This window comes from Tiliqua scincoides, chromosome 15, assembly GCF_035046505.1.
Source record: "Tiliqua scincoides isolate rTilSci1 chromosome 15, rTilSci1.hap2, whole genome shotgun sequence".
Classification (NCBI taxonomy): domain Eukaryota; kingdom Metazoa; phylum Chordata; class Lepidosauria; order Squamata; family Scincidae; genus Tiliqua; species Tiliqua scincoides.
The window spans coordinates 6771628-6781084 of record NC_089835.1 but is presented as its reverse complement, the minus strand read 5'-3'; the positions used below and the strand labels follow the sequence as shown (position 1 = coordinate 6781084).

The window sequence follows — 9457 nt, the reverse complement described above, 5'->3', positions numbered from 1 at the left end:
AGCAAAGAAGCTACTCCAACCAGTATTCAAGACTGGAGGGGACCTTCATTTACTCCACCTTGAGAATGAGCCATCCTCAAATTGATCCAGTCTTAGGGTGCCCTCTAGTGGCCTCGTTGGAGACTGCAGCTCCTGAGCCATGTGGGGCTGTAGGGTTTTTCTTTTCCCCTGGGGGCTGGGGATAAGAATAGGCCCTCGGTTTGGCTGTACTTGACTAAACAGCCACCAGGTAGATGGGACTCGTCAGCCTGGGAAGGCAGCTCATCTGAGAGAAGGAAAACTCTGACCCCAAACCTCCACTGCCTTGTGGCTACATCCAGTTATGGAAAAGGCTTCAGGAGTCAACCTCGAGGCCAAATCCGGAGCCGGAGTCCCTGAGGCAGTTCATGGCTGAACACAGTCACGTTCTGGCAACTCCTGCGACGCCGCTGGAACCAACCGTATTGGCCTCTGCCTTTCCATTGGACCATTTCAGCGACGTGGAGAGGGGGGATTTGCTGCATGGGTAACAGCCTATCCTCCATACCTGCTTTACCCAGGCTTCGCGCACTGGAGAGGACACTCTGTTCCAGAACCACCATTCAGAGCGTGACACCATAGTCTTCCGAGACCGAAGGATGCCAACAGGGTTTTAAGGAGACAGAGGCTCTTGGGAAGGGGGACTTGGCAAATCAGCTTAGCTGAGTATCTTCAGCCCTCCTCCCGCATCCCATTTCCGAGGCGCTGGGGAGGGAGGCTTGTGACTTGAGTCAAGCCACGCTGGGCCTGCCCATCCCTGCTTCATAGCATCTCCCAGTAAAACCATCCCAGTGGTTTGCCAGGGGTGGGCTCTGCTTAAGATCTTGGAAAGTCTCTTCCCATCAGCGTTGTAAATCCTGAGTTAGGTGCAGCAGAACCTGGCTCAGATAATTCCCCTTGGTGTGCATCTCAACAAGGGTTGCGCCAAAGATCAGCCAAGGTTGGCCCACACCTACCAAAGAACTGGTCCAATGACACCCCTCCCCCCCCGAGTTAGTGATAGTGTCCTGTTGGCAACCTTCAGTCTCGAAAGACTTTGGTATCGCGCTCTGAATGGTGGTTCTGGGCACAGCGTCTAGTGTGGCTGAAAAGGCCGATTCGGGAGTGACAATCCCTTCCACACCGGGAGCAAGTGCAGTCCGTCCCTGGTCTGTCTCCCTGGCTATGGGCCTTTGCCTCTTAGCCTCAGTCTGTTGGCCAAGTGTCTCTTCAAACTGATAGTGTCCAATCCATGGTTAAAGGCAGGCAGGGTTGCCATAGGAGGGGGCAGATGAGGGATTTCTTTGGGAATATGCCTTTATCCATTCACATCCTTGGCACGAATGGCCAGCGGTCATAGACCATTTAATTGGGAGAGGTTCAGTCCAGGAAATCCCACACCAGAACTGGTTTTAGGAGCGCCACCTGAAAATCCAAACACAATCACAAGCACTCGGTATTTATGATGCAAAGTAAGTTTTATTAGGGATTAAAATGACAACACAGGATTTGGGTGAACCGCAAGCTCACTTCAGTAAAACAGCCTCCCCATTATGAATCTATGGGACAGGGGGCAAGATGGTTGCTTAATTCATTTCTAGAACATTCCCCCGTCTTCTTTGGGTAGAGTCTCTGTTAAGCGGTGTTATCAATTCAACTGAGTTTGCCATTTAAAGGCAGAAGTTATTTCCCATCCCCTTTGTACTTTCCCCTGCAAGAGGGTGCAAAAGAGACTGAAAGAAATAAATAGGCCCGCAAAGAAATGAGTAAACAGTGAGTAAATTCCAGCAGGACAAAGGTGCTTGGCAAAGACACCCAGGCCTGGTTTTCAGGGACGCTGAGCTCTCCCACCCTGCCACTGGCACTGGATGGACTTAAGAGAGCTCAGCATATCTAAACATAGGCCTGGGTGTTCCAGTGTGGATCCATCGGTCATGCTTGGGTCATGCGTGTTCCGTGTAGAAGGGCTCGAGAGCTTAGCACGGGGGCAAGCAGATGTTGCGCCTGCCTCCAAGTTGTCCTCCAAACAGGTTTCGGGACCACAGGCCTCTGTTGTAGGCAACGCCGCTTCCGCCGACGGCGCAGGGGGTGTTGCCCCCGACGGTCACAGGTTCGCAGCTGGCGGAGAGGATGGCCCCTGGGATGGTCACAATGGAGGGGGGAGGCTGGATGACCACCTCGGATGGGGGGATCTGGTTGATGCCCGAAGGGATAACTCCTTCTAGGGTGCCCAGGCTGCCGGAGGTTCCGACCAGGGCGGAGCCGTAGCCGTAGCCAAGACCGCCGTAGCCAAGACCGCCGTCAAGACCGCCGTAGACAAGACCGCCAAGACCGCCGTAGCCAAGACCTCCCAAGGCGAGGCCACCGCTCCCTGTCGACCCAAACCCGACCACTGGGCTGGAGGCGCAGGATGGGACGGTGCAGGATGGTCCACAGTTGGCCATGTCTGAGTCTGAAAGAGCAAAGGATCATCAAAAGCATTATTCTACGTAAGAGCCACTTCCTTATGACGGGAGGGTCATCGCTCTGTGACAAGCTGGGTCTGCAGAAGGCCCTGGGTGCCATTCTCAGCACTACTCTAGGCAGCAGCTGTTACCCCGCAAATGCCCGATCTTGTCTGTGATCTCGGAAGCTAAGCAGGGTCAGGCCTGGTTAGTACTTGGATGGGAGACCGCCTGGGAATACCGGGCGCTGTAGGCTTATACCATGATCTCGGAAGCTAAGCAGGGTCAGGCCTGGTTAGTACTTGGATGGGAGACCGCCTGGGAATACCGGGCGCTGTAGGCTTATACCATGATCTCGGAAGCTAAGCAGGGTCAGGCCTGGTTAGTACTTGGATAGGAGACCGCCTGGGAATACCGGGCGCTGTAGGCTTATACCATGATCTCGGAAGCTAAGCAGGGTCAGGCCTGGTTAGTACTTGGATGGGAGACCGCCTGGGAATACCGGGCGCTGTAGGCTTATACCATGATCTCGGAAGCTAAGCAGGGTCAGGCCTGGTTAGCACTTGGATGGGAGACCGCCTGGGAATACCGGGCGCTGTAGGCTTATACCATGATCTCGGAAGCTAAGCAGGGTCAGGCCTGGTTAGTACTTGGATGGGAGACCGCCTGGGAATACCGGGCGCTGTAGGCTTATACCATGATCTCGGAAGCTAAGCAGGGTCAGGCCTGGTTAGTACTTGGATGGGAGACCGCCTGGGAATACCGGGCGCTGTAGGCTTATACCTTGATCTCGGAAGCTAAGCAGGGTCAGGCCTGGTTAGCACTTGGATGGGAGACTGCCTGGGAATACCGGGTGCTGTAGGCTTATACCATGATCTCGGAAGCTAAGCAGGGTCAGGCCTGGTTAGTACTTGGATGGGAGACCGCCTGGGAATACCGGGTGCTGTAGGCTTATACCATAGTCTTCCGAGACTGAAGGTTGCCCACCAGGAAGGTCTAGCTACCCTCTTGACTAGCACAGCACATGTCTCCCCTATCATGCGAACCACATCTGAAATTCTATGGGAGATCTTGAAGCCCCACAGACAACCTTAACCTCCTGGCTTCCATGCGGACACGCCAAGGTCCCTTTCAGCTCAGTCCAGCAACAGCCCTTGAAAGAGGACCTATCTCATATCTTGGGGCTGAAGCATCACCGCCTTGGCCCCAAGTGATCATGGGAGCGACACGTTCTGCTGGAGACATTTGTGTCCCCACCAAAATCTCAGCCTCTTGGGTACTATCAGGAGAAGGGAAGACCCCTCAGCTAGCTGCAAGACTGCAGCATAGCTTAGCCTTCCCAGTGCGCAAGCGGAGATCCAAGAGGGACCTCTCCCTGCACCAGCCTGAATTGTCAGAGTAATTTAGGAGGTAGGATAAGACTGTCTTGCTACCCAGAGGTGGAAGCTCTCAGGCTAGTCTTATTACAGATGGAGTAAATGACAAAGCCAAGCTTACCTGGTTCTCCAAGCAGTGAGAAGGCAAGAGAAGGCGAGAGGAGAAGCTGATGGGAGACTGCGGAGGGACGGGAGCTTTTTATACTGTGTCCGTGGCAGCCTGGCTGCTTGAGAACCACCCCTTTGCCCTCGTCAACTTAATTACCCGCCGTCCAAATGTGCTGCTTCAATCGCATCCAAAATTACTTTAATAACCCCAAAGGTTTCTGACAAAAAGGATTGTGCTGCCATCAGCTGACTGCAAAGAGACACCGCAATGGCTTCCTTTTCATGGGCCCATTTCATGGTTCAAAAATAAGTCCGGGTCAACAATTTGGCATGCTCCTTTGAGCAAACTTGCAGGAATGAGGTGGTTAATTTGGGGGGTTCACTAAGGCAGCATTTCTCAAAGTGTGGGCCAGGACCCTCTGGGTGGGTCGCGAAACTATTTCAGGAGGGTCCCCATTCATTTCAGTGTTATTTTTAAGGTATTAAACTTGATGCTACCGTAGGATGTGACTGCATTTGGGGAAATGTTACAGGTCTGTGCTTTGAACAGGCTACCGTGTCCATGCTTTTAACAATGATAGTCAATGGGGCTTACAACTGGGTAAGTGTAGGAAGGGTTGCAACCTTTGGGATCATCACGGATCCAGCATGGTTACAAGCCATGATGTGTATGTGCAAGCTCCTGGTTTTAGAAATGGGTTATGTCAGAATGCCAGATGCAAGGGAGGGCACCAGGATGAGGTCTCTTGTTATCAGGTGTGCTCCCTGGGGCGTTTGGTGGGCCGCTGTGAGATACAGGAAGCTGGACTAGATGGGCCTATGGCCTGATCCAGTGGGGCTGTTCTGATGTTCTTAAACTACAATTCCCAGGAGGCCTTGCAGGTCTCTTGTTCTCTGGTGTGCTCCTTGGGGCATTTGGTGGGCCGCTGTGAGATACAGGAAGCTGGACTAGGTGGGCCTATGGCTTGGTTCAGCAGGGCATATGTTCTTATCTTCTTATGGGATGTTTGGGAAATTTGATTTTGTCATATGGGGGGAGGTTAAAATTTTACCTAATGATGTCACACATCAGTAAAAGCTTGATGATGTCACTTCCAGCCATGACATCACTTCGAAGTTTACAGCATCACTTCTGGTGGGGCCCCACAGACTCTCAGTGGGTCCCATCACTAAATGATTTGAGAACCACTGCTCTGGTGGGCCTTGTGGGGACAGCCAGTGTGGTGTGCAGCGGAGAGTGTTGAACTCAGGAGAGATCCATCCTCAAGTCTCCATGCAGCCCATGCGTTTTGCCAGGTGACCTGGGGATACTCACAGCTTCGTAGGCTAACCTCCCTCACAGGGTCGTTGTGAGGCTAAAAAGAGAGGCTTACACTGCCGTGAGCTTGTATGAGAAAGAGTGAGATAAAAATATGGGACTTGTGCCAACTCATGTAAGTGTTGTGTCATTTTTCTCAAGGGACACTTCCGCTGGGCCGACCCTTCAATGTGGGGAAGCTGTTCTCTACTTGTGGGGTTCAAGACTGCTTTTCGGGAGAAGGAACAGGAGGGTCCTATGAACCAGTTGAACCAGACCTAGAAAGGAGGAGAGGAAGAGGACACTTGAGTAGGAAGGATGGAGGCCCAATGAAACCAACCCTGTTTCATTGTTAATTAACATATATACATTTCCTAAAGGGAGTCATCCTTTTGTTCTTTTGATTTAAGAGTAATATGTGCCGAATATAAAGTCTAATATTTAGACCAATGGAGGAAGGATGGAGGCCCAATGAAACCAACCCTTTTTCATTGTTAATTAACATATATACATTTCCTAAAGGGAGTCATCCTTTTGTTCTTTTGATTTAAAGAGTAATATGTGCCTAATATAAAGTCTAATATTTAGACCAATGGAGGAAGGATGGAGGCCCAATGAAACCAACCCTTTTTCATTGTTAATTAACATATATACATTTCCTAAAGGGAGTCATCCTTTTGTTCTTTTGATTTAAGAGTAATATGTGCCTAATATAAAGTCTAATATTTAGACCAATGGAGGAAGGATGGAGGCCCAATGAAACCAACCCTGTTTCATTGTTAATTAACATATATACATTTCCTAAAGGGAGTCATCCTTTTGTTCTTTTGATTTAAAGAGTAATATGTGCCTAATATAAAGTCTAATATTTAGACCAATGGAGGAAGGATGGAGGCCCAATGAAACCAACCCTTTTTCATTGTTAATTAACATATAAACATTTCCTAAAGGGAGTCATCCTTTTGTTCTTTTGATTTAAAGAGTAATATGTGCCTAATATAAAGTCTAATATTTAGACCAATGGAGGAAGGATGGAGGCCCAATGAAACCAACCCTGTTTCATTGTTAATTAACATATATACATTTCCTAAAGGGAGTCATCCTTTTGTTCTTTTGATTTATAGAGTAATATGTGCCTAATATAAAGTCTAATATATAGACCAATACATAAATTAGGAAGCTTTTGCTGATGTGTTGACTTGGGGTGCCCACATGTGAAACTGAAGCTCGTCTGCCAGTTCAAAGTTAATTGGCCTGGCATTTAACTGTTGGCATGATGAACTCAGAAAGGTTGAGACTCGGGACGAACATCTCATTTCACATCAGAGCAATGTTCTCCAACCCCTGGTGCCAGGAATTGAACCCAGGGTCTCTGGCATAAGAACATAAGAACATAAGAACAGCCCCACTGGATCAGGCCATAGGCCCATCTAGTCCAGCTTCCTGTATCTCACAGCGGCCCACCAAATGCCCCAGGGAGCACACCAGATAACAAGAGACCTCATCCTGTGCTCTCCCCTACATCTGGCATTCTGACTTAACCCATTCCTAAAATCAGGAGGTTGCGCATACACATCATGGCTTATACCCCATAATGGATTTTTCCTCCAGAAACTCGTCCAATCCCCTTTTAAAGGGTCTAGGCTAGACGCCAGCACCACATCCTGTGGCAAGGAGTTCCACAGACCGACCACGCGCTGAGTAAAGAAATATTTTCTTTTGTCTGTCCTAACCCGCCCAACACTCAATTTTAGTGGATGTCCCCTGGTTCTGGTATTATGTGAGAGTGTAAAGAGCATCTCCCTATCCACTCTGTCCATCCCCTGCATAATTTTGTATGTCTCAATCATGTCCCCCCTCAAGCGTCTCTTTTCTAGGCTGAAGAGGCCCAAATGCCGTAGCCTTTCCTCATAAGGAAGGTGCCCCAGCCCTGTAATCATCTTAGTCGCTCTCTTTTGCACCTTTTCCATTTCCACTATGTCTTTTTTGAGATGCGGCGACCAGAACTGGACACAATACTCCAGGTGTGGCCTTACCATCGATTTGTACAACGGCATTATAATACTAACCGTTTTGTTCTCAATACCCTTCCTAATGATCCCAAGCATAGAATTGGCCTTCTTCACTGCCACCGCACATTGGGTCGACACTTTCATCGACCTGTCCACCACCACCCCAAGATCTCTCTCCTGATCTGTCACAGACAGCTCAGAACCCATCAGCCTATATCTAAAGTTTTGATTTTTTGCCCCAATGTGCATGACTTTACACTTACTGACATTGAAGCGCATCTGCCATTTTGCTGCCCATTCTGCCAGTCTGGAGAGATCCTTCTGGAGCTCCTCACAATCACTTCTGGTCTTTACCACTCGGAAAAGTTTGGTGTCGTCTGCAAACTTAGCCACTTCACTGCTCAACCCTGTCTCCAGGTCATTTATGAAGAGGTTGAAAAGCACCGGTCCCAGGACAGATCCTTGGGGCACACCGCTTTTCACCTCTCTCCATTGTGAAAAGTGGCATTCAGAACTGCTCTAGAACTTAGCTGTGGGCCTTACTATTGAATTTAAGCTTCTAAAGGACATCTGCAAGAGGGATCTGAAGGCCTTAGGAGTGGACCTCAACAGGTGGGAAACCCTGGCCTCTGAGCGGCCCGCTTGGAGGCAGGCTGTGCAGCATGGCCTCTCCCAGTTTGAAGAGACACTTGGGCAAAGAGGCAAAGAAGGAAGGCCCATAGCCAGGGAGACAGACCAGGGACAGACTGCACTTGCTCCCAGTGTGGAAGGGATTGTCACTCCCGAATCGACCTTTTCAGCCACAATAGACGCTGTTCCAGAACCACCATTCAGAGCACGATACCAGAGTCTTTCGAGACTGAAGGTTGCCAACTACTACTACTACTAATGTTGTAATCTGAGAGTAACAGAGCTATCTGTACATAGATCCAGGCTGAACCTGGGCCCTCTTGGACCATCCCTCCTTCCATTTCCTCCCAACCCTCCGTCCTTCCAAGAGTGCCCATCTCAGACCGCACAGAGGTGGGGCAAGAACAAAGGGGGACTTCCTTTGACAGGGGGCCATTGCACCAAGCTTGGGGATATAGCCCCTGCTCTCTTTCCTCAGGAAGTTAACAGTGAAACTGACAAAGTGAGGGTGGTGGCTCCAAAACTCAAGTCAGGTCAATTTCACCTTCCCCCCCTCCACCAGTTGGACACAGCAGGGCCAGAGTGTGCTCAAAGGAGGTGAGAAGCATAGCAGAGGCTCGAGATCAGTGCTTCCCGGCTCTGCCACTTTCCTCAGTAATGACCTTGTGCAAGCCAAGCTCATTTTCTATCATCAGTTTAATGAATTAATATTATGGACTCCCCACTCATGCAGGTCTTCAAAGACACATGAGGCAATGTGTTCCTTGACCACCTTCTAGAAGGAGCAAGATGAATGGTCTTTTGAACTGACCTGACTCAGCCTTGGTCCCTGGCGGGAAGGGTGCCTGACATGAACCCACGGAGAGGACTGCTGGCTGGGGGTGACAATGCCACGCGCTGTGGGCCGAGGCTCAGCTTAATCCATGCCCACGTGTGCCTAGGAATATCATTTGGCTAGAAAAACACATCATATGTGCTTGGAAACATCAGCTAAGCAGTTGAGGATAGCAAAAAAAAGTTTGCACTTCTTTTACATGTGCTTTTGATCAATGTATAGGTCACCTGTCAACAGTGGGGTCCCAGGGTACTATATACACTAATGCAGGGGTGTGAGAACCCCTAAGGAGCCTTAATACCTCTTAAGACCCCTTAAGATCCCCTTGATCCCTTTAGACCTCCAGGTAGCTCATTAAGGTTCCATTAAGAACATAAGAACAAAAGAACAGCCCCACTGGATCAGGCCATAGGCCCATCTAGTCCAGCTTCCTGTATCTCACAGCGGCCCACCAAATGCCCCAGGGAGCACACCAGAAAACAAGAGACCTGCAAGGCCTCCTGGGAATTGTAGTTAAGAACATAAGAACAGCTCCACTGGAGCAGGCCATAGGCCCACCTAGTCCAGCTTCCTGTATCTCACAGCAGCCCACCAAACGCCCCAGGGAGCACACCAGATAACAAGAGACCTGCAAGGCTTCCTGGGAATTGTAGTTAAGAACATAAGAACAGCCCCACTGGATCAGGCCATAGGCCCATCTAGTCCAGCTTCCTGTATCTCACAGTGGCCCACCAAATGCCCCAGGGAGCACACCAGAT

The 9457-nt window shown here is 49.9% G+C and overlaps 1 pseudogene; it reads left to right on the top strand.

The window, feature by feature from the left end:
- Positions 1-2578: 2578 nt before the first annotated feature.
- Positions 2579-2697, top strand: LOC136635391 (5S ribosomal RNA; annotated as a pseudogene).
- Positions 2698-9457: the final 6760 nt, after the last annotated feature.